Here is a 26,151-nt window from a genome sequence, read left to right as displayed (position 1 = left end):
CTGTACTGATAAGTAGTTACACTAATAAGGCAATACAATAATATATACTCCCCCTCCGTTCCAGCACTGTGCTTCCACTGCTATATAGTGGGTACGGAAAGTATTCATAGCCCTTTACATTTTTCACTCTTTGTTTCATTGCAGCCATTTAGTAAATTCAAAAAAGTTCAGTTTTTTTCTCATCAATGTACGTACACTATGCACCCAATCTTGACTGAAAAAAACAGAAATGTAGTAATTTTTGCAAATTTATTTAAAAAGAAAAACTGAAATATCACATGGTCATAAGTATTCAGACCCTTTGCTCAGTATTGAGTACAAGCACCCTTTTGAGCTAGTACAGCCATGAGTCTTCTTGGGAATGATGCAACAATTTTTTCACACCTGGATTTGGGGATCCTCTGCCATTCTTCCTTGCAGATCCTCTCCTTTTCCATCAGGTTGGATGGTGATTGTTGGTGGACAGTTATTTTCAGGTCTCTCCAGATATGCTTGTAGAAGTCGCAGGAACGCGGGATGCAGTGACGGGCAGGAAGCAGAGCAAGGGTTAACAGGTTTATTTACAGGGAAGTACTCCACGCAGTGAGGTAAAGAGTTTAACAGTATGAATGGCAAAGTGAAGTACAATGGTTCAAATAACGACACTTCGGTAGCAGGCGTAGCAGGAAGTCCTAACACTGCAGCTCCTGCTGCGAACTCAATAGCTCCGGCAAGAGTAGGCGCAGTGCCTTTTCCAGGATGGTACTTTAGTCATTGATCCGTCTCCTGGCAGCAGTGTTCGGTCTCCAGTGCCTTCCACTGCCCCTTATCCATATACTGATGTGACTAACAACAGCACTGACCACAGTTCTGTGCAAACCCAACATGGCTCCTTAAATATCTTAACTGGGGTAGTCAGGTAACAAGGGTCAGGACAACTATTCTCTGCCCACGTTAGGGCACAATTGTCAGTCCGGTGCGGTCTCTCTTGGGCAGCGCGTGTGCGGTATTCACGGTCACGTAATGTACGGTTCCCGGTTCTCTGTCATGGTACCCCACTGTTGGTGGCGGGCAATGCTGATCTGCTTAGCGCTGGTGCCGTACTCTCTGTGGTTTCTGCAACACCCGGCTCGGCTCTGCTCTGTGTACATGGCTCTACCCGGCTCTGCACGGCTCGGCTCTGCACAGCTCTTGCTCTCCAAGTTGCTGCTGAGCACACTACTCCCCTCTATGCAGCAGTCCCCATCCTTTAGGCCTGCTGCAGCACTCTCTGTAGGGGGAAGCAGAGCACGCTCCTCACTGCTTTGCACTGGCCCCACACTGCCCTGCATCGTGTGCTTTTTCCCTCTTTTTCTATGTTGCTATGCGTGCTTTCCAGGCTCACTCCACTCCTTTGGGACAGCAGGTAGGTCCCCCTCACTAGCTCTTCCCCCAGGCAATAGGGGAAGGTCCAGCTCACTCAGGCTTCCCCCCGGAAACAATGGATGCAGCCTCTCAAGTTCCAAACCCAGCAGGCAGGTACCCACTGTCTGGTCGTGCCCCTTAGGCTGGGTTCACATTGCGTTAATGGGAAAGCGCTCCGTTAGCGCGCCCATTCACAGCAATGGGAACGCGCAGCACTAGCGCGTGCCATGTTCGGCACGCGCTATGCGACACGCAGGTGTTTCCTGGCGCGCCGCGGACGCTGCTTGCAGCGTCCGAGGCGCGCCCGCGGTCTGTTCCCCGCTCTCGCAGATCGGGGATCTGCGAGAGCGGGGACGTTACCGTGACCCCGGGACGCGGCCCCATTAAAAACATTGCGTTAGCGCAACCCGCTAGTGCTGGCGCTAAACGGGTTGCACTAACGCAATATGAACCTAGCCTAACATGCGCAGTTGGGTTTAGGTCAGGGCTTTGGCTGGGCCAGTCAAGAATGGTCACAGAGTTGTTCTGAAGCCACTCATTTGTTATTTTAGCTGAGCGCTTAGGGTCATTGTCTTGTTGGAAAGTGAACCTTCGGCCAAGTCTGAGGTTCAGAGCACTCTGGAAGAGGTTTTCATGCAGGATATCTCTGTACTTGGCTGCATTCATGTTTCCTTCAATGACAACCAGTCGTCCTGTCCCTGCAGCTGAAATACACCCCCATAGCATGATGCTACCACCAACATATTTCACTGTTGGGATTGTATTGGGCAAGTGATAAGCAGTGCCTGGTTTTCTCCATACATACCAAGTAGAATTATCACCAAAAAGGTCTATCTTCGTCTCATCAGACCAGAGAATCTTATTCCTCATAGTCTTGGAGTCCTTTGTGTGTTTTTTTTTAGCAAACTCTATGCGGTCTTTGATATGTCTTGCACTGAGGAGAGGCTTCCATCTGGCCACTCTGCTATAAAGGCCCGGGTGGTGGATATAGATGGTGGTGGTGATAGATGACTTTGTGGAACTTTCTCAGCCACAGTGATCTTGGGGTTCTTCTTTACCTCTCTCAGCAAGGCTCTTCTCCCACGATTGCTCAGTTTGGCTGGGCCAGGTCTAGGAAAATGTCTGGTGGTCCTAAACTTCTTCCGTTTAAGGATTATGGAGGCCACTGCACTCTTAGGAACCTCGAGTGTTGCAGAAATTATGTTGTAACCTTGGCCATATCTGTTGGCCTTGGAAAAATTCTGTCTCTGAGCTCCTTGGCCAGTTCCCTTGACCTCATGATTCTCATTTGGTCTGACATGCACTGTGAACTGTGAGATTTTATATAGACAGGTGTGTGCCTTTCCAAATCAAGTCCTATCATTTTAGTTAAACACAGCTGGACTCCAATGAAGGAGTAGAACCATCTCAAGGAGGATCATAAGGAAATGGACAGCATGTGACTTAGATATGAGTGTCTGAGCAAAGGATCTGAATACTTATAACCATGTGATATTTCAGTTTTTATTTTTTATTAAATTTGCAAAAATTTCTACATTTCTGTTTTTTTCATTCAAGATAGGGTGCAGAGTGTACATTAATGTGAAAAACTAAACTTTTTTGAATTTACCAAATGGCTGTGTAACGCTCATGCCCAAACTGGTTGGTGCAGGCGTGTGAGGGTGTGGCCCTACTGGACCACAGACCAGACTTCCCTGGAAGGGGCGTAACTAAGTAGCTTCCTAGGTGTTCGCTGGAGCCTCTGATGGTGAGGTCAGACTTTTGCAGTAGTTAGCTAACAGGTACCACTCCAGTGTAGAGTCTGACTGTGGATGCTGATCCCTCTGGGGGAAAAGACACAGGCAGGCAGGCATGACTGTGACATTGGCTGATGGACAGGTACGGCAGAGGCACTGATGGGCAGACTGGCTTGAAGGAGATACAGGCAGGCAGACGGGCAAGGCTGGCACTCTGGCAGACAGGCGGGCACGGCTGGCACTCTGGCAGACAGGCGGACAGGGCTGATACTCTGGTAGGAACTGATATACAGGCGGGTGTATGGAGACAGGTAAGAACCTGTTCAGGCTGGAGGTTATATGAGAACAGGTACAGACCTATTCGGACTGGTGAATATAAAGAAACAGGTAGAGACCTGTACGGCAAGTTGCAGAACAGAGGTAGAGCAAGAGCGGATGCAAAACAGAACCACAGGAGGCGGAGTTAAGAGTAGGAGGTGGAGCCAAGAACAGAAACGCAGGAAACAGCAAAGAAGGAGAAGACAGAGCTAGGAGCAGAGAAGAGAAGGGCGGAGCTAAGAGTAAAGTAGGAGAAGGCAGAGAAGGAGAGGGAGGAGCAAAGGATGGACCCGCTGGAGGCAGGACCAAGAGCAGAGATGTTGGAGGTGGAGCCAAGAGCGGAGACACTGGAGGCAGAGCCAAGAGCGGAGACCCTGGAGGCAGAGCCAAGAGACAGAACCGCAGGAGGCAAAGCCAAGAGCCAGAACCGCAGGAGGCAAAGCCAAGAGCCAGAAGGCACAGAGCCACAGGTTGTGGTGAGCAAAGCAAAGAGGAACAGAGCCACAGGTAGTGGCAAGCAAAGCAGAGAAGCACAGAGCCACGGGTAGTGGCAACCAGAGCAAAGAGGTGCAGAACCACAGATAGTGGCAAGCAGAGCAGAGAGATAACGCAGAGACACACAGCAGAGTGAGAATGGCAACAAACAAAGCAGGAACAGGAACAGACATAAACCAGAGTTCAGACAGGAATGGACATAGACCAGAGTTCAGACAGGAACAGACATAGACCAGAGTTCAGACAGAAACAGACACAGATACACGAACTAGACACAGATATAGGCCTGTGAATTGCAGCCCTCAGAGACAGGAAACAAACACGACCTGGAAGCTCAGTAGAAATGCTAACTGAGGGAAATAGTTTGCTCAGGCATCCTCCAATGGGTGAGGATGCCTTAAGTATCAGAGGCCTCTAGGCTATTGGCCAGGGACACCTTAGGGAGGTGTACATAGTCTCAATAAGAATCCGGAGTTGCTGGCGCCCTATGCACACAGCAAGGAAGTGTACACAGAGTAAGAGGCCATGGAGCACATGGCATAGAGTCGGCAGCAGACAGATCTCACAGCATTGCACTGGGTCAGTGAGTTGATGTAACAGGCAGGTGGGGGATGGAAGGCCATGCAGTGATACGGGCAGGGTTGTTACAGGCTGCAATGAAACAAAGAGTGAAAAATGTAAAGGGATCTGAATTACTTTCCGTACCCACTGTATATTGGCTGCAGACACCGGAGCTCATATGTCCTATGTGACTTCTATAGCCAATCACTGGTTTCAGTTGTTTACGACACAAAATCACTAAGATCAGTAACTGGCTGTCAATGTCACACGGGGTATATGACTATGACATCTGCATATAACGTGTTATTAATGTACTGGATGGGAGCTGTGGGTATGCAGCGCTGAAAACCACAGTAAGAATGTATTCTATTTTATCAGTGCCTCCACAAATTTTCACATAATTTGGAAAATCCCTTTAAAGGGCCCACTATTATATATATATTGCCTTTTTGAGCCTTAATATAATAGAAAAATATAAGCACCTCAACCAAAGCCTCAAAAAATGCAAAAAAAAAATCCAAACAACTGAAGATTGTAAGAGTATCTATGCTACAGACCTCAGCGTACATTAGACTAATGTTGACAAAACCAATTGATATTGATGGGTTTGGTCAACACTATAATTTGTATGGAACTGCTGGCCAACTGATTGTTGTAGAAGGTGTCAATTGGGGAAGAGGTCTGATTTTGGACTGCCAATTGATTTGATCTCTTGGAGATAAGAAGCCAGCTGAGATGACGGTCGACTGCTTTCTTATACAAAACCAAGGCGCACGCTGCCTAATGTGTATGGCAGGGTTAACAATTATATGCAAATATAGTTGAAACCAAAAGTTTACATACACTGTATAAAAAGACACATATGCATATTTTTCTCAATATCAGGTATGAAATCAGAATAAACCTTCCACAATCTTCTCACATTAGTTGGTCAGAATTTGGACCCATTCCTCCTGACAAAACTGGTGTAACTGATCCAGGTTTGTAGGTCACCTTGCTAGCGCCTGCCGTTTGAGCTTTGCCTATTTCAATAGGATTGAGATCATGGGTTTGTGATGGCCACTCTAAAACATTTAGTTTTTTTTATCCTTAGGCCGGCGTCACACTTGCGAGTTTTACGGACGTAAGAGCGCAGAAACTACGTCCGTAAAACTCGCAAAACATACGGCACAATTATTCTCTATGCCCCTGCTCCTATCTGCTGTATTAAACTGATCATTATTATACGGCTTTCTACGGCCGTAGAAAATCGCAGCATGCTGCGTTTGTCACCGTATAAAATATCAATGAAAGTCTATGGAAGCCCCAAAAATACGGATTACACACGGACCAGCAGTGTGACTTGCGAGGAATACGCAGCGCTGTTAGAGAGAAAAGCCGGCAACTCAGTGCGGTGTACAGTAAAATCACACTGACAGCTTACAGTAGAATAGGTAGAATAAATGTGTACACATAGAATAGGTATATATATATATATATATACATATATATATATATGTCATTGAGACACATATATGTATATATATTATTATTTCATCCAGCGCGATATAGCAGAAAGCCGGTAATTCAATTACCGGCTTTTGCTTTCTCCTTCCTAAACCCGACATGATATGAGACATGGTTTACATACAGTAAACCGTCTCATATCCCCATTTTTTTTGCATATTCCACACTACTGTTAGTAGTGTGTCTATGCAAAATTTGGCCGTTCTAGCTAGTAAATTAAAGGGTTAAATGGCGGAAAAAATTGGCGTGGGCTCCCGCACAATTTTCTCCGCCAGAGTAGTAAAGCCAGTGACTGAGGGCAGATATTAATAGCCTGGAGAGGGTCCACAGTTATTGGCCCCCCCCTGGCTAAAAACACCTGCCCCCAGCCACCCCAGAAAAGGCACATCTGGAAGATGCGCCTATTCTGGCACTTGGCCACTCTCTTCCCATTCCCGTGTAGCGGTGGGATATGGGGTAATGAAGGGTAAATGCCACCTTGCTATTGTAAGGTGACATTAAGCCAAATTAATAATGGAGAGGCGTCAATTATGACACCTATCCATTATTAATCCAATACTAGTAAAGGGTTAAAAAAAAAACACACACATTATTAAAAATTAATTTAATGAAAAAATCACAAAAGTTGTTGTATTAATTTATTCTACTCTCAATCCACTCACTGAAGACCCTCGATCTGTAAATAAAAAAAAAATAATAAACCAACAATATACATACCTTCCGAGGATCTGTCACGTCCAACGATGTAAATCCATCTGAAGGGGTTAAAATATTTTGCAGCCACGAGCTCCGCTAATGCAGCTGCTCATGTCTGCAAAACCCCGGAGAATGTAGGTAAAGTAGGTCATTGACCTATATTTACCTGCATTTGCGGTGAGGCGCCCTCTGCTGGTTGTTCCTAGATCGTGGGAACTTTCCTAGAAAGCTTCCTGGCTCGAGTTCATATGAGGACAACCAGCAGAGGGCGCCCTCTTATGATCTCGAGCCTGGGAGCTTTCTAGGAAAGTTCCCACGATCTAGGAAAAGCCAGCAGAGGGCGCCTCACCGCAAATGCAGGTAAATATAGGTCAATGACCTACTTTACCTACATTCTTTGGGGTTTTGCAGACATGAGCAGCTGCATTAGCGGAGCTCGTGGCTGCAAAATATTTTAACCCCTTCAGATGGATTTACATCGTTGGACGTGACAGATCCTCGGAAGGTATGTATATTGTTGGTTTATTATTTTTTTTTATTTACAGATCGAGGGTCTTCAGTGAGTGGATTGAGAGTAGAATAAATTAATACAACAACTTTTGTGATTTTTTCATTAAATTAATTTTTAATAATGTGTGTGTGTTTTTTTTTAACCCTTTACTAGTATTGGATTAATAATGGATAGGTGTCATAATTGACGCCTCTCCATTATTAATTTGGCTTAATGTCACCTTACAATAGCAAGGTGGCATTAACCCTTCATTACCCCATATCCCACCGCTACACGGGAATGGGAAGAGAGTGGCCAAGTGCCAGAATAGGCGCATCTTCCAGATGTGCCTTTTCTGGGGTGGCTGGGGGCAGGTGTTTTTAGCCAGGGGGGGCCAATAACTGTGGACCCTCTCCAGGCTATTAATATCTGCCCTCAGTCACTGGCTTTACTACTCTGGCGGAGAAAATTGTGCGGGAGCCCACGCCAATTTTTTCCGCCATTTAACCCTTTAATTTACTAGCTAGAACAGCCAAATTTTGCATAGACACACTACTAACATTAGTAGTGTGGAATATGCAAAAAAATGGGGATATGAGATGGTTTACTGTATGTAAACCATGTCTCATATCATGTCGGGTTTAGGAAGGAGATAGCAAAAGCCGGTAATTGAATTACCGGCTTTCTGCTATATCGCGCTGGATGAAATATTAATATATATACATATATGTGTCTACTGACATATATATATATATATATATATGTATATATATATATAGACAGTATATATGTTTTTTTCTTTTTTACACATGGATCCCTTGTATAGCCGTATGTCGGTTTTGCAAGCCTGCGATAAAAACACGCAGTACGGATGACATACGGATTACATATGGAGGATGCCATGCGCAAAAATCGCTGAAACACCCTGCCTACGGAGGAGCTACGGACCACTATTTTCGGGACTTTTCAGCGTATTACGGCCGTAATATACGGACCATATTTTCATACGCTGTGTGTGACGCCAGCCTTAGGCCACTTTGTTACCATTTTCCCAGTATGCTTTGGGTCATTGTCCATTTGGAAGACCCATTTGCGCCCAAGCTTTAACTTCCTGGCTGATATCTTGAGATGTTGCTTCAGTATTGACAAATAATCTTCTTTTTTCATGATGTCATTTATTTTATGAAGTGCACCAGTCCCTCCTGCAGCAGACAACCACACAAAATGCTGCTGCCACCCCCCGTGTTTCACAGTTGATATAGTGTTCTTAGGCTTCCAAGCTTCTTCCTTTTCCCTCAAACGTAACGATAGTCATTTTGCCCAAAAAGTTAAATTTTTCATTAGACCACAGGGCATGTCTCCAAAAATTAAGGCGTCATGACTCAGGATGGGGCGGTTCTGCTCAGTCCTGATCAGGTCAAGGTTAAGTTTGTCTGCCTCTGTTTGGTTTTGGGGCGGCTATTTAATGCTCATAGTTCCTGGGCCCAGTGTCAGTGATACTTCTGCTTACTCGGCTAGAGCTTTCTGACCCAGGTTACTAGTCTGTAATCACTGTTCCTCTGCGTGTGTGAGTTTCGCTGTGTATGACCCGATGTGTCCATTTACTATTGTCTCTGTCTTGCTGCTCAGTACTGCTTTGTCCCTCCTAGTATTCTGACCCCTTGACTCGTCTCTGTTTACTCATCTGTCTTGCCCTTGGTTACCTTGTACCTGTCTGGCTTCTGACCCTTGGTTTTGCTTTGACTTCGTTATTCGGTTTGCACATTTTTCTCCGCACCACTGTCATCTCTCCATCCATTCGTGGTAGCCCCGCCCCTTTAGTCACATGACTGGCTTAGCTCCACCCCATGAGCACGTGCCTTGCGTAACTCAGGTCCTGTGTGCTCTACACACCTCGGTCTTCACGTTCCGTGTGTTTCGGCTCACGTTCCCGGGTAATGCCCCTGGCCTAAGTCCAGTGACACTATCCCCATGTCACTACATAAGGTCTTTGTCCTGTGTGTATTTGCAAACATTTTTCTTCTTTTTTTATGTTTCTTTTGGAGTAATGGCTTCTTCCTGGCAGAGTGGCCTTTCAGCCCATGTAGATACAGTACTCATTTCACTCTGGATTTTGACACAAATCTTACCAGCTTCTGTCATCATCTTCACAAGGCCGTTTGCTTTTGTCCTTGGGTTGATATGCACATGTCGGACCAAAACACATTCATCACTGGGATACAGAACCCATCTCCTTCCTGAGCAGTATGATGGTGATATAGAAGGGTTAATAGTTTGCCTTTAAGTGCCTTTTGCCTTTAATTGCTAGAATTACTAGAATCTGTTGATGCAGTAGTCTGATGTCTCCCATTCAAGGAGACTACATTTCTTATCATGTATGTTCTCAATAGTCAGCCACAACATTCTCTGGGTACGTGAGAGAATAAAGGTCAGTATGACCCTGGGTGATGGTGGGGGCTACATGAATTACATTGAGAGTTACATTTGTTGTAAATGGTATAAAATAGTTTGCTTCTTGCTGCATTACATCAGATAAAAGTGACTTGCTCACAGAATATGTGTGAGGTGTCCTTTGTCTCCAAGCGCGCTTGTAAAATGATGGGCGTAATCTCCTAATTTGGCCTCACTGGTGATCTGTCATGTCTGACATCTGGGTCAGAACGCAAACAGCTCCGACAGTTTTGGTGCTCGACTGGGGCCGTGGTAGCCAGCCTATTCGGAATCCGTATGTGGGAGCTTCCTGGGAGATTGGACATGCAAAGCACCAGCTGCAGCAAGGTGAGAAATTTTATTCTTACAATCTGTTTTACACTTGCAATCTCTCTTCTGGATCTCTTCATACCTCTGGGTAAAAGGCTGCGAGCACGGTTCAAAGAATCCACATCACCAGTGAGTTTTGTGTTTTGTCTGTTTATGTCCATATGATAATTAAATAATAGAGTAATAAGATGATAATTGTTATCTGTATTTTCTGTCAATATCCTAACTGGTTGTGTATTTGTTTAGTGTGTGTGTAATACAGAGCTAGGATAGACTCTGTGCAATGTTGTTGTTTTGATCATTTTGGATTGGCAGTACATTATATGAAGCTGTATTTTGTATAAGGCCGTGATTTTTGTTGTTTGGCCTTAAAGTGCTTTCAGAATGTCAGTAGACACTGCTGCAGTTTTTTTTTATATAGAGTTGTGTTAATTCCAAAGTGCAAAATAGGCAGGCTGTGTGAACCTCTGAATGAGATGAGAGGTGAGTAAATGAGTATAAGGGATAAACAAAAATCCCTGATTGATTAGGGGTTCCGTTAGGTGTGGTCCTCTGTATGTGACAGAAGACATTATTTAACTCAATTTGAGCTGAATTAGGTGGAGTGATTGAGAAAAGGAATTTTCTTCTTGTAAAGATCCACTGAAAAGTGAAAGGAAAAAGGGAGAAAAAACAATCCCTGAATGAGCATGTATGAATGAATGATCACTAGGGTTGAGCGACCTTGACCTTTTTAGAGTCGAGTCGGGTGTCGCGAAACCCGACTATCTCAAAAGTCGAGTCGAGTGGAATCGGCTGATTATTGCAAAAAGTCGGGGATCGACCGAAACACGAAACCCAATGCAAGTCAATGGGGGAGCATAGTCGGCAGTGAGTAGAGGCCAGGAAAACATGTACAGAGCCCATTTTAATGGCAAAAACATCCATTCTTGTTACTGAAGCTTGTCAATCTTAATTTAGCTTATAATAATTGTAAGGCATTTGAAATTGGGGGTCATTTGGCTAAAGTTGTGGGGGGTAGGGCTGGTTCAAGTAATTAGTGGGCCCAGTAAATCTGGACCACGTCACGGCAGGGAGAGGTAAGTATTTCAACTTTGCAAGTGCTGTGTTCCTGAGCAAGCAGGGGGGGCACATTCGTTGGCATTGGCACTGGCACAGGGCCCCTCAAAGTACAGCGGTGTGTTTGCACGGCGGGGGCGCCTCCCACCGGCAGCAACACTTTTGCGTACTATGAGGGGCCCTGTGCCAGTGACGTCGCCAACGATTATTCCTCCCCCCACCTGATGAAGGAACCTGCACCTTCATCTGCACCTTCCTCTTTGTCCCCGTGTAAGGTGGTATGGTATGCGGGAAGGGGGACCTGACTTTCAGCAGGGTCACAATCTTGCAGTGTAGCGTGCACGGGGAATGTTGCATTATGGGTCAATGTACCAGCAGACTCATCTATCACTGGCTGGGCAATGGGCAGGATGAGGGGGAAACAGATATGGACCCAAAGAATAAAGTGGGCTAAATGCAGTTCAAAATTGGTAACAGGACTAACCAGGGGGAATTGTTTTGTTCAGTGGAGGACAACTGGAATGAGAGGCTGACATAGAGAGTAGGCCAAATCAGTAAGAACCTGAAGACCCACCTCTTCAGACAAGCCTACAACCTGCAGTTACCACCGATCGACCAAACCGCTGCATGACCATCTCTACCCTCCCCTTCTGTATTCTCACCCATCCCTTGTAGATTGTGAGCCTTCGCGGGCAGGGTCCTCATTCCTCCTGTACCAGTTATGACTTGTATTGTTTAAGATTATTGTACTTGTTTTCATTATGAATACCCCTCCTCACATGTAAAGCGCAATGGAACAAATAGCACTATAACAATAAATAATAATAATAATAAGTATTCTGTAGGAGAACAGCAAGGAGCGGCAGACACAGATAGAAGACCCCAACCCAACTAGTAGGCCTAATGCAGTGTTGTTTTCAACAACTACTAAACGAGAGCCAGAAGATTGAAGCAATGAAGAGGCAACCTGGAGAACACCTTGGAGCGGAAGACACCGTCTCTACACCCCAGACCCAACTTATAGGCCGAATGCAGTGTTGTTTTCAACAACTACTAAACGAGAGCTTTAAGATTGAAGCAATGGAGAGGCAACCTGGAGAACACCTTGGAGCGGAAGACACCGTCTCTACAACCCAGACCCAACTTGTAGGCCGAATGCAGTGTTGTTTTCAACAACTACTTAAGAAGAGCCAGAAGATCGAAGCAATGGAGAGGCAACCTGGGGAACACCTTGGAGTGGAACACACCGTCTCTACACCCCAGACCCAACTTGTAGGCCGAATGCAGTGTTGTTTTCAACAACTACTAAACGAGAGCCAGAAGATTGAAGCAATGGAGAGGCAACCTGGAGAACACCTTGGAGCGGAAGACACCGTCTCTATACTCCAGACCCAACTTGTAGGCCGAATGCAGTGTTGTTTTCAACAACTACTAAACAAGAGCTTTAAGATTGAAGCAATGGAGAGGCAACCTGGGGAACACCTTGGAGCGGAAGACACCGTCTCTACACCCCAGACCCAACTTGTAGGCCGAATGCAGTGTTGTTTTCAACAACTACTAAACAAGAGCTTTAAGATTGAAGCAATGGAGAGGCAACCTGGGGAACACCTTGGAGTGGAACACACCGTCTCTACACCCCAGACCCAACTTGTAGGCCGAATGCAGTGTTGTTTTCAACAACTACTAAACAAGAGCTTTAAGATTGAAGCAATGGAGAGGCAACCTGGGGAACACCTTGGAGCGGAAGACACCGTCTCTACACCCCAGACCCAACTTGTAGGCCGAATGCAGTGTTGTTTTCAACAACTACTAAACAAGAGCTTTAAGATTGAAGCAATGGAGAGGCAACCTGGGGAACACCTTGGAGTGGAACACACCGTCTCTACACCCCAGACCCAACTTGTAGGCCGAATGCAGTGTTGTTTTCAACAACTACTAAACGAGAGCCAGAAGATTGAAGCAATGGAGAGGAACCCTGGAGAACACCTTGGAGCGGAAGACACCGTCTCTACAACCCAGACCCAACTTGTAGGCCGAATGCAGTGTTGTTTTCAACAACTACTAAACAAGAGCTTTAAGATTGAAGCAATGGAGAGGCAACCTGGGGAACACCTTGGAGCGGAAGACACTATCTCTACACCCCAGACCCAACTTGTAGGCCGAATGCAGTGTTGTTTTCAACAACTACTAAACAAGAGCTTTAAGATTGAAGCAATGGAGAGGCAACCTGGGGAACACCTTGGAGTGGAACACACCATCTCTACACCCCAGACCCAACTTGTAGGTCGAATGCAGTGTTGTTTTCAACAACTACTAAACGAGAGCCAAAAGATTGAAACAATGGAGAGGCAACCTGGAGAACACCTTGGAGCGGAAGACACGGTCTCTACACCCCAGACCCAACTTGTAGGCCGAATGCAGTGTTGTTTTCAACATCTACTAAACAAGAGCTTTAAGATTGAAGCAATGGAGAGGCAACCTGGGGAACACCTTGGAGCGGAAGACACCGTCTCTACACCCCAGACCCAACTTGTAGGCCGAATGCAGTGTTGTTTTCAACAACTACTAAACGAGAGCTAGAAGCTCTAAGCTATGGAGAGGAAACCTGGGGAACACCTTGGAGCGGCAGACACCGTTAGTAGGCCCTACCGAAGTAGTAGTAGTAGCCCCAATGCAGTTTTCAAATTTCTATAGGCTGAAAACCAGACTATTGACGCTCAGCTTTTTTAAAAGGAGGACAGCTGTATTGAGTGGCGCAGACAGACACAGGTAGTAGGCCTTAAACACAATATTTGGCTCAATGCAGTTTAAAAAAGGTTACAGGGGTACACAGGCAGCATTGGTCTGTTCAGTGGGGGACAATTTCAATTATGGACCACAGACAGAGTTTGTATGCCTACTATTAAAAAAAGGATGCTCTATGCAATTTAAAATAGGTTCCAGGGGTACACGGGCAGCAGTGGACAGGTCACTGGAGGACTAGTGGAAGGAGGGACCGCAGACAGGCGTAGTAGGCCTAACATAACAAAATTTGGCTGTAGGCACTTTTAAATTGGTTCCAGGGGTACACGGGCAGCAGTAGACAGGACACTGGAGGACTAGTGGAAGGAGGGACCGCAGACAGGCGTAGTAGGCCTAACATAACAAAATTTGGCTGTAGGCACTTTTACATTGGTTCCAGGGGTACACGGGCAGCAGTAGACAGGACACTGGAGGAATAGTGGAAGGAGGGACCGCAGACAGGCGTAGTAGGCCTAACATTACAAAATTTGGCTGTAGGCACTTTTAAATTGGTTCCAGGGGTACACGGGCAGCAGTAGACAGGACACTGGAGGACTAGTGGAAGGAGGGACCGCAGACAGGCGTAGTAGGCCTAACATAACAAAATTTGGCTGTAGGCACTTTTAAATTGGTTCCAGGGGTACACGGGCAGCAGTGGTCTGGTCAGTGGAGGACTAGTGGAAGGAGGGACCGCAGACAGGCGTAGTAGGCATAACATAACAAAATTTGGCTGTAGGCACTTTTAAATTGGTTCCAGGGGAACACGGGCAGCAGTAGACAGGACACTGGAGGACTAGTGGAAGGAGGGACCGCAGACAGGCGTAGTAGGCCTAACATAACAAAATTTGGCTGTAGGCACTTTTAAATTGGTTCCAGGGGTACACGGGCAGCAGTAGACAGGACACTGGAGGACTAGTGGAAGGAGGGACCGCAGACAGGCGTAGTAGGCCTAACATAAAATTTGGCTGTAGGCACTTTTAAATTGGTTCCAGGGGTACACGGGCAGCAGTGGACAGGTCACTGGAGGACTAATGGAAGGAGGGACCGCAGACAGGTGTAGTAGGCCTAACATAACAAAATTTGGCTGTAGGCACTTTTAAATTGGTTCCAGGGGTACACGGGCAGCAGTAGACAGGACACTGGAGAACTAGTGGAAGGAGGGACCGCAGACAGGCGTAGTAGGCCTAACATAACAAAATTTGGCTGTAGGCACTTTTACATTGGTTCCAGGGGTACACGGGCAGCAGTAGACAGGACACTGGAGGACTAGTGGAAGGAGGGACCGCAGACAGGCGTAGTAGGCCTAACATAACAAAATTTGGCTGTAGGCACTTTAAAATCGGTTCCAGGGGTACACGGGCAGCAGTGGTCTGGTCAGTGGAGGACTAGTGGAAGGAGAGACCGCAGACAGGCGTAGTAGGCCTAACATAACAAAATTTGGCTGTAGGCACTTTTAAATTGGTTCCAGGGGTACACGGGCAGCAGTAGACAGGACACTGGAGGACTAGTGGAAGGAGGGACCGCAGACAGGCGTAGTAGGCCTAACATAACAAAATTTGGCTGTAGGCACTTTTAAATTGGTTCCATGGGTACACGGGCAGCAGTAGACAGGACACTGGAGGACTAGTGGAAGGAGGGACCGCAGACAGGCGTAGTAGGCCTAACATAACAAAATTTGGCTGTAGGCACTTTTAAATTGGTTCCAGGGGTACACGGGCAGCAGTGGTCTGGTCAGTGGAGGACTAGTGGAAGGAGGGACCGCAGACAGGCGTAGTAGGCATAACATAACAAAATTTGGCTGTAGGCACTTTTAAATTGGTTCCAGGGGAACACGGGCAGTAGTAGACAGGACACTGGAGGACTAGTGGAAGGAGGGACCGCAGACAGGCGTAGTAGGCCTAACATAACTAAATTTGGCTGTAGGCACTTTTAAATTGGTTCCAGGGGTACACGGGCAGCAGTAGACAGGACACTGGAGGACTAGTGGAAGGAGGGACCGCAGACAGGCGTAGTAGGCCTAACATAAAATTTGGCTGTAGGCACTTTTAAATTGGTTCCAGGGGTACACGGGCAGCAGTGGACAGGTCACTGGAGGACTAATGGAAGGAGGGACCGCAGACAGGTGTAGTAGGCCTAACATAACAAAATTTGGCTGTAGGCACTTTTAAATTGGTTCCAGGGGTACACGGGCAGCAGTAGACAGGACACTGGAGAACTAGTGGAAGGAGGGACCGCAGACAGGCGTAGTAGGCCTAACATAACAAAATTTGACTGTAGGCACTTTTACATTGGTTCCAGGGGTACACGGGCAGCAGTAGACAGGACACTGGAGGACTAGTGGAAGGAGGGACCGCAGACAGGCGTAGTAGGCCTAACATAACAAAATTTGGCTGTAGGCACTTTAAAATCGGTTCCAGGGGTACACGGGCAGCAGTGGTCTGGTCAGTGGAGGACTAGTGGAAGGAGAGACCGCAGACAGGCGTAGTAGGCCTAACATAACAAAATTTGGCTGTAGGCACTTTTAAATTGGTTCCAGGGGTACACGGGCAGCAGTAGACAGGACACTGGAGGACTAGTGGAAGGAGGGTGTTGTGAATTCTGTGGTCGAGCTCCCTCCTGTGGTCACAAGTGGTACTTCGGCTGATTCTGTCTATGGGCTTCCGTTGGTGGATGTGAGTGGTACTGCGGCTTCTGAGTTTCCTTCCTCAGGTGATGAGGTTAAGTCGTTAGGTGCTGCTCTATTTAACTCCACCTAGTGCTTTGATCCTGGCCTCCAGTCAATGTTCTAGTATTGGTCTTGCCTCCTCCTGGATCGTTCCTGTGGCCTGTCTGCTCTGCATAAGCTAAGTTCTGCTTGTGTTACTTTTGTTTGCTATATTTTCTGTCCAGCTTGCTATATTGGTTTTTCTTGCTTGCTGGAAGCTCTGAGACGCAGAGGGAGCACCTCCGTACCGTTAGTCGGTGCGGAGGGTCTTTTTGGCCCTCTGCGTGGTTGTTTGTAGGTTTTTGTGTTGACCGCAAAGCTATCTTTCCTATCCTCGGTCTATTCAGTAAGTCGGGCCTCACTTTGCTAAATCTATTTCATCTCTGTGTTTGTATTTTCATCTTAACTCACAGTCATTATATGTGGGGGGCTGCCTTTTCCTTTGGGGAATTTCTCTGAGGCAAGGTAGGCTTATTTTTCTATCTTCAGGGTTAGTTAGTTTCTCAGGCTGTGCCGAGTTGCATAGGGAGCGTTAGGCGCAATCCACGGCTACCTCTAGTGTGGTGTGATAGGATTAGGGATTGCGGTCAGCAGAGTTCCCACGTCTCAGAGCTCGTCCTATGTTTTTTGGTTATTGTCAGATCACTTTGTGTGCTCTGAACTTCAAGGTCCATTGTGGTTCTGAATTACCTATTCATAACAGTACTGGAGGCCCAAAGTACTATGCTTCTCAATAGAGGGAAAAAAGAAGTTCTGAGACCATTTTTTTTTCTTTCCACTGTGTTTTGCCTTTTTTTTCCCCTAGACATTTGGGTGGTTCAGGACACAGGTGTAGTGATGGACATTAAAGGTCTGTCTTCATGTGTGGATCATCTCACTGCAAGAGTACAAAATATTCAAGACTTTGTGGCTCAGAATTCTATGTTAGAACCAAGAATTCCTATTCCTGATTTGTTTTCTGGAGATACAGCTAAATTTCTGAGTTTCAAAAATAATTGCAAACTGTTTCTGGCGTTGAAACCTCGCTCCTCTGGTGACCCAGTTCAACAAGTTAAGATCATTATTTCTTTATTACGTGGCGACCCTCAAGACTGGACATTTTCCCTTGCGCCAGGAGATCCTGCATTATGTAATATTGATGCGTTTTTTCTGGCGCTCGGATTACTGTACGATGAACCTAATTCAGTGGATCAGGCAGAGAAAAATTTGCTGGCTCTGTGTCAGGGTCAGGATGAGATAGAGATTTATTGTCAGAAGTTTAGAAAGTGGTCCGTGCTCACTCAATGGAATGAATGTGCGCTGGCAGCTATTTTCAGAAAGGGTCTCTCTGAAGCCCTTAAGGATGTCATGGTGGCATTTCCTATGCCTGCTGGTCTGAATGAGTCTATGTCTTTGGCCATTCAGATTGGTCGACGCTTGCGTGAGCGTAAATCTGTGCACCATTTGGCGGTATTATCTGAGCATAAACCTGAGCCTATGCAGTGCGATAGGACCTTGACCAGAGCTGAAAGGCAAGAACACAGACGTCAGAATGGGCTGTGTTTCTACTGTGGTGATTCCACTCATGCTATCTCCGATTGTGCTAAGCGCACTAAGCGGTTCGCTAAGTCTGCCACCATTGGTACGGTACAGTCGAAATTTCTTTTGTCCGTTACTTTGATCTGCTCTTTGTCTTCCTATTCTGTCATGGCATTTGTGGATTCAGGCGCTGCCCTGAATTTGATGGACTTGGAGTTTGCTAGGCGCTGTGGGTTTGTCTTGGAGCCCTTGCAGTGTCTTATTCCATTGAGAGGAATTGATGCTACGCCTTTGGCCAAGAATAAGCCTCAGTATTGGACCCAGCTGACCATGTGCATGGCTCCTGCGCACCAGGAGGATATTCGCTTTCTGGTGTTGCATAATCTGCATGATGTGGTCGTGTTGGGGTTGCCATGGCTACAAGTCCATAACCCAGTATTAGATTGGAAATCAACGTCTGTGTCCAGCTGGGGTTGTCAGGGGGTACATGGTGATGTTCCATTTCTGTCTATCTCATCATCCACCCCTTCTGAGGTCCCAGAGTTCTTGTCTGATTACCGGGATGTATTCGATGAGCCCAAGTCCAATGCCCTACCTCCGCATAGGGATTGTGATTGTGCTATCGAGTTGATTCCTGGTAGTAAGTTTCCTACGGGTCGACTGTTTAATTTATCTGTACCTGAGCACTCCGCTATGCGGAGTTACGTAAAAGAATCCTTGGAGAAGGGTCATATTCGCCCGTCATCATCGCCATTGGGAGCAGGGTTCTTTTTTGTGGCCAAGAAGGATGGTTCGCTGAGACCTTGTATTGATTACCGCCTTCTAAATAAAATCACGGTCAAATTTCAGTACCCCTTGCCGCTGCTATCTGATTTGTTTGCTTTGATTAAGGGGGCTAGTTGCTTCACCAAGATAGATCTTCGTGGTGCATATAATCTTGTGCGTATTAAACGGGGAGATGAATGGAAAACTGCATTTAATACGCCCGAGGGCCATTTTGAGTACCTAGTTATGCCATTCGGACTTGCCAATGCTCCATCAGTATTTCAGTCCTTTATGCATGACATCTTCCGAGAGTACCTGGATAAATTCCTGATTGTGTATTTGGATGATATTTTGGTCTTCTCGGATGATTGGGAGTCTCATGTGAAGCAGGTCAGAATGGTGTTCCAAGTCCTGCGTGCTAATTCTTTGTTTGTGAAGGGATCAAAGTGTCTCTTTGGTGTTCAGAAAGTTTCATTTTTGGGGTTCATTTTTTCCCCTTCTACTATCGAGATGGACCCTGTTAAGGTCCAGGCCATTTATGATTGGACTCAGCCCACATCTCTGAAGAGTCTGCAAAAGTTCCTTGGCTTTGCTAATTTTTATCGTCGCTTCATCTGTAATTTTTCTAGTATTGCTAAACCATTGACCGATTTGACCAAGAAGGGTGCTGATGTGGTCAATTGGTCTTCTGCTGCTGTGGAAGCTTTTCAAGAGTTAAAGCGTCGTTTTTCTTCTGCCCCTGTGTTGTGTCAACCAGATGTTTCTCTTCCGTTCCAGGTCGAGGTTGATGCTTCTGAAATTGGAGCGGGGGCTGTTTTGTCGCAAAGAGGTTCTGATTGCTCGGTGATGAAGCCATGCGCCTTCTTTTCCAGGAAGTTTTCGCCTGCTGAGCGAAATTATGATGTTGGCAATCGAGAGTTGCTGGCCATGAAGTGGGCATTCGAGGAGTGGCGTCATTGGCTTGAAGGAGCTAAGCATCGCGTGGTGGTCTTGACTGATCACAAGAACTTGACTTATCTCGAGTCTGCCAAACGGTTGAATCCTAGACAGGCTCGTTGGTCGCTGTTTTTCTCCCGTTTTGACTTTGTGGTTTCGTACCTTCCGGGCTCTAAAAATGTGAAGGCGGATGCCCTGTCTAGGAGTTTTGTGCCCGACTCTCCGGGTTTGCCTGAGCCGGCGGGTATTCTCAAAGAGGGAGTAATTGTGTCTGCCATCTCCCCTGATTTGCGGCGGGTGCTGCAAAAATTTCAGGCTAATAAACCTGATCGTTGCCCAGCGGAGAAACTGTTTGTCCCTGATAGGTGGACGAATAAAGTTATCTCTGAGGTTCATTGTTCGGTGTTGGCTGGTCATCCTGGAATCTTTGGTACCAGAGATTTAGTGGCTAGATCCTTTTGGTGGCCGTCTCTGTCGCGGGATGTGCGTTCTTTTGTGCAGTCCTGTGGGATTTGTGCTCGGGCTAAGCCCTGCTGTTCTCGTGCCAGTGGGTTGCTTTTGCCCTTGCCGGTCCCGAAGAGGCCTTGGACACATATCTCTATGGATTTTATTTCGGATCTCCCCGTCTCTCAAAAAATGTCGGTCATTTGGGTAGTTTGTGATCGCTTCTCTAAGATGATCCATTTGGTACCCTTGTCTAAATTACCTTCCTCCTCTGATTTGGTGCCATTGTTCTTCCAGCATGTGGTTCGTTTACATGGCATTCCGGAGAACATCGTTTCTGACAGAGGTTCCCAGTTTGTTTCGAGGTTTTGGCGAGCCTTTTGTGCTAGGATGGGCATTGATTTGTCTTTTTCCTCGGCTTTCCATCCTCAGACAAATGGCCAGACTGAACGAACCAATCAGACCTTGGAAACACATCTGTGATGTTTTGTTTCTGCTGATCAGGATGATTGGGTGTCCTTTTTGCCGTTGGCTGAGTTCGCCCTTAATAATCGGGCCAGCTCGGCTACCTTGGTTTCGCCGTTTTTCTGCAATTCTGGGTTCCATCCTCGTTTCTCTTCAGGGCAGGTTGAGTCTTCGGACTGTCCTGGTGTAGATACTGTGGTGGACAGGTTGCAGCAGATTTGGACTCATGTAGTGGACAATTTGACCTTGTCCCAGGAGAAGGCTCAACGTTTCGCTAATCGCAGACGCTGTGTGGGTCCCCGACTTCGTGTTGGGGATTTGGTTTGGTTGTCATCTCGTTATATTCCTATGAAGGTTTCCTCTCCTAAGTTTAAGCCTCGTTTCATTGGTCCGTATAGGATTTCTGAGGTTCTTAATCCTGTGTCTTTTCGTTTGACCCTTCCAGATTCTTTTTCCATCCATAACGTATTCCATAGGTCATTGTTGCGGAGATACGTGGCACCTATGGTTCCATCTGTTGATCCTCCTGCCCCGGTTTTGGTGGAGGGGGAGTTGGAGTATATAGTGGAGAAGATTTTGGATTCTCGTGTTTCGAGACGGAAACTCCAGTATCTGGTTAAGTGGAAGGGTTATGGTCAGGAAGATAATTCCTGGGTCTTTGCCTCTGATGTCCATGCTGCCGAACTTGTTCGTGCCTTTCATATGGCTCATCCTGGTCAGCCTGGGGGCTCTGGTGAGGGTACGGTGACCCCTCCTCAAGGGGGGGGGTACTGTTGTGAATTCTGTGGTCGAGCTCCCTCCTGTGGTCACAAGTGGTACTTCGGTTGATTCTGTCTATGGGCTTCCGTTGGTGGATGTGAGTGGTACTGCGGCTTCTGAGTTTCCTTCCTCAGGTGATGAGGTTAAGTCGTTAGGTGCTGCTCTATTTAACTCCACCTAGTGCTTTGATCCTGGCCTCCAGTCAATGTTCTAGTATTGGTCTTGCCTCCTCCTGGATCGTTCCTGTGGCCTGTCTGCTCAGCATAAGCTAAGTTCTGCTTGTGTTACTTTTGTTTGCTATATTTTCTGTCCAGCTTGCTATATTGGTTTTTCTTGCTTGCTGGAAGCTCTGAGACGCAGAGGGAGCACCTCCGTACCGTTAGTCGGTGCGGAGGGTCTTTTTGCCCCTCTGCGTGGTTGTTTGTAGGTTTTTGTGTTGACCACAAAGCTATCTTTCCTATCCTCGGTCTATTCAGTAAGTCGGGCCTCACTTTGCTAAATCTATTTCATCTCTGTGTTTGTATTTTCATCTTAACTCACAGTCATTATATGTGGGGGGCTGCCTTTTCCTTTGGGGAATTTCTCTGAGGCAAGGTAGGCTTATTATTCTATCTTCAGGGTTAGTTAGTTTCTCAGGCTGTGCCGAGTTGCATAGGGAGCGTTAGGCGCAATCCACGGCTACCTCTAGTGTGGTGTGATAGGATTAGGGATTGCGGTCAGCAGAGTTCCCACGTCTCAGAGCTCGTCCTATGTTTTTTGGTTATTGTCAGATCACTTTGTGTGCTCTGAACTTCAAGGTCCATTGTGGTTCTGAATTACCTATTCATAACAGTACTGGAGGCCCAAAGTACTATGCTTCTCAATAGAGGGAAAAAAGAAGTTCTGAGACCATTTTTTTTTCTTTGCACTGTGTTTTGCCTTTTTTTTCCCCTAGACATTTGGGTGGTTCAGGACACAGGTGTAGTGATGGACATTAAAGGTCTGTCTTCATGTGTGGATCATCTCACTGCAAGAGTACAAAATATTCAAGACTTTGTGGCTCAGAATTCTATGTTAGAACCAAGAATTCCTATTCCTGATTTGTTTTCTGGAGATACAGCTAAATTTCTGAGTTTCAAAAATAATTGCAAACTGTTTCTGGCGTTGAAACCTCGCTCCTCTGGTGACCCAGTTCAACAAGTTAAGATCATTATTTCTTTATTACGTGGCGACCCTCAAGACTGGACATTTTCCCTTGCGCCAGGAGATCCTGCATTATGTAATATTGATGCGTTTTTTCTGGCGCTCGGATTACTGTACGATGAACCTAATTCAGTGGATCAGGCAGAGAAAAATTTGCTGGCTCTGTGTCAGGGTCAGGATGAGATAGAGATTTATTGTCAGAAGTTTAGAAAGTGGTCCGTGCTCACTCAATGGAATGAATGTGCGCTGGCAGCTATTTTCAGAAAGGGTCTCTCTGAAGCCCTTAAGGATGTCATGGTGGGATTTCCTATGCCTGCTGGTCTGAATGAGTCTATGTCTTTGGCCATTCAGATTGGTCGACGCTTGCGTGAGCGTAAATCTGTGCACCATTTGGCGGTATTATCTGAGCATAAACCTGAGCCTATGCAGTGCGATAGGACCTTGACCAGAGTTGAAAGGCAAGAACACAGACGTCAGAATGGGCTGTGTTTCTACTGTGGTGATTCCACTCATGCTATCTCCGATTGTCCTAAGCGCACTAAGCGGTTTGCTAAGTCTGCCACCATTGGTACGGTACAGTCGAAATTTCTTTTGTCCGTTACTTTGATCTGCTCTTTGTCTTCCTATTCTGTCATGGCATTTGTGGATTCAGGCGCTGCCCTGAATTTGATGGACTTGGAGTTTGCTAGGTGCTGTGGGTTTGTCTTGGAGCCCTTGCAGTGTCTTATTCCATTGAGAGGAATTGATGCTACGCCTTTGGCCAAGAATAAGCCTCAGTATTTGACCCAGCTGACCATGTGCATGGCTCCTGCGCACCAGGAGGATATTCGCTTTCTGGTGTTGCATAATCTGCATGATGTGGTCGTGTTGGGGTTGCCATGGCTACAAGTCCATAACCCAGTATTAGATTGGAAATCAACGTCTGTGTCCAGCTGGGGTTGTCAGGGGGTACATGGTGATGTTCCATTTCTGTCTATCTCATCATCCACCCCTTCTGAGGTCCCAGAGTTCTTGTCTGATTACCGGGATGTATTCGATGAGCCCAAGTCCAATGCCCTACCTCCGCATAGGGATTGTGATTGTGCTATCGAGTTGATTCCTGGTAGTAAGTTTCCTACGGGTCGACTGTTTAATTTATCTGTACCTGAGCACTCCGCTATGCGGAGTTACGTAAAAGAATCCTTGGAGAAGGGTCATATTCGCCCGTCATCATCGCCATTGGGAGCAGGGTTCTTTTTTGTGGCCAAGAAGGATGGTTCGCTGAGACCTTGTATTGATTACCGCCTTCTAAATAAAATCACGGTCAAATTTCAGTACCCCTTGCCGCTGCTATCTGATTTGTTTGCTTTGATTAAGGGGGCTAGTTGCTTCACCAAGATAGATCTTCGTGGTGCATATAATCTTGTGCGTATTAAACGGGGAGATGAATGGAAAACTGCATTTAATACGCCCGAGGGCCATTTTGAGTACCTAGTTATGCCATTCGGACTTGCCAATGCTCCATCAGTATTTCAGTCCTTTATGCATGACATCTTCCGAGAGTACCTGGATAAATTCCTGATTGTGTATTTGGATGATATTTTGGTCTTCTCGGATGATTGGGAGTCTCATGTGAAGCAGGTCAGAATGGTGTTCCAAGTCCTGCGTGCTAATTCTTTGTTTGTGAAGGGATCAAAGTGTCTCTTTGGTGTTCAGAAAGTTTCATTTTTGGGGTTCATTTTTTCCCCTTCTACTATCGAGATGGACCCTGTTAAGGTCCAGGCCATTTATGATTGGACTCAGCCCACATCTCTGAAGAGTCTGCAAAAGTTCCTTGGCTTTGCTAATTTTTATCGTCGCTTCATCTGTAATTTTTCTAGTATTGCTAAACCATTGACCGATTTGACCAAGAAGGGTGCTGATGTGGTCAATTGGTCTTCTGTTGCTGTGGAAGCTTTTCAAGAGTTAAAGCGTCGTTTTTCTTCTGCCCCTGTGTTGTGTCAACCAGATGTTTCGCTTCCGTTCCAGGTCGAGGTTGATGCTTCTGAAATTGGAGCGGGGGCTGTTTTGTCGCAAAGAGGTTCTGATTGCTCGGTGATGAAGCCATGCGCCTTCTTTTCCAGGAAGTTTTCGCCTGCTGAGCGAAATTATGATGTTGGCAATCGAGAGTTGCTGGCCATGAAGTGGGCATTCGAGGAGTGGCGTCATTGGCTTGAAGGAGCTAAGCATCGCGTGGTGGTCTTGACTGATCACAAGAACTTGACTTATCTCGAGTCTGCCAAACGGTTGAATCCTAGACAGGCTCGTTGGTCGCTGTTTTTCTCCCGTTTTGACTTTGTGGTTTCGTACCTTCCGGGCTCTAAAAATGTGAAGGCGGATGCCCTGTCTAGGAGTTTTGTGCCCGACTCTCCGGGTTTGCCTGAGTCGGCGGGTATTCTCAAAGAGGGAGTAATTGTGTCTGCCATCTCCCCTGATTTGCGGCGGGTGCTGCAAAAATTTCAGGCTAATAAACCTGATCGTTGCCCAGCGGAGAAACTGTTTGTCCCTGATAGGTGGACGAATAAAGTTATCTCTGAGGTTCATTGTTCGGTGTTGGCTGGTCATCCTGGAATCTTTGGTACCAGAGATTTAGTGGCTAGATCCTTTTGGTGGCCGTCTCTGTCGCGGGATGTGCGTTCTTTTGTGCAGTCCTGTGGGATTTGTGCTCAGGCTAAGCCCTGCTGTTCTCGTGCCAGTGGGTTGCTTTTGCCCTTGCCGGTCCCGAAGAGGCCTTGGACACATATCTCTATGGATTAAATTTCGGATCTCCCCGTCTCTCAAAAAATGTCGGTCATTTGGGTAGTTTGTGATCGCTTCTCTAAGATGATCCATTTGGTACCCTTGTCTAAATTACCTTCCTCCTCTGATTTGGTGCCATTGTTCTTCCAGCATGTGGTTCGTTTACATGGCATTCCGGAGAACATCGTTTCTGACAGAGGTTCCCAGTTTGTTTCGAGGTTTTGGCGAGCCTTTTGTGCTAGGATGGGCATTGATTTGTCTTTTTCCTCGGCTTTCCATCCTCAGACAAATGGCCAGACTGAACGAACCAATCAGACCTTGGAAACACATCTGTGATGTTTTGTTTCTGCTGATCAGGATGATTGGGTGTCCTTTTTGCCGTTGGCTGAGTTCGCCCTTAATAATCGGGCCAGCTCGGCTACCTTGGTTTCGCCGTTTTTCTGCAATTCTGGGTTCCATCCTCGTTTCTCTTCAGGGCAGGTTGAGTCTTCGGACTGTCCTGGTGTAGATACTGTGGTGGACAGGTTGCAGCAGATTTGGACTCATGTAGTGGACAATTTGACCTTGTCCCAGGAGAAGGCTCAACGTTTCGCTAATCGCAGACGCTGTGTGGGTCCCCGACTTCGTGTTGGGGATTTGGTTTGGTTGTCATCTCGTTATATTCCTATGAAGGTTTCCTCTCCTAAGTTTAAGCCTCGTTTCATTGGTCCGTATAGGATTTCTGAGGTTCTTAATCCTGTGTCTTTTCGTTTGACCCTTCCAGATTCTTTTTCCATCCATAACGTATTCCATAGGTCACTGTTGCGGAGATACGTGGCACCTATGGTTCCATCTGT

At 46.5% G+C, this 26,151-nt stretch overlaps 1 protein-coding gene across 8 annotated transcripts in view; it reads right to left on the bottom strand.

Moving 5' to 3' along the window:
• SERAC1 (serine active site containing 1) overlaps positions 1 to 26,151 on the bottom strand; it is a 2,030,253-nt gene that overhangs the window by 182,182 nt on the left and 1,821,920 nt on the right. The gene's annotated exons all lie outside the window — the stretch shown is intronic.

The sequence above is a fragment of the Ranitomeya imitator genome, chromosome 5 (assembly GCF_032444005.1).
Source record: "Ranitomeya imitator isolate aRanImi1 chromosome 5, aRanImi1.pri, whole genome shotgun sequence".
NCBI classification, from domain to species: domain Eukaryota; kingdom Metazoa; phylum Chordata; class Amphibia; order Anura; family Dendrobatidae; genus Ranitomeya; species Ranitomeya imitator.
The sequence above is the reverse complement of the archived record's forward strand: the minus strand, read 5'-3'. Positions and strand labels throughout refer to the sequence as shown.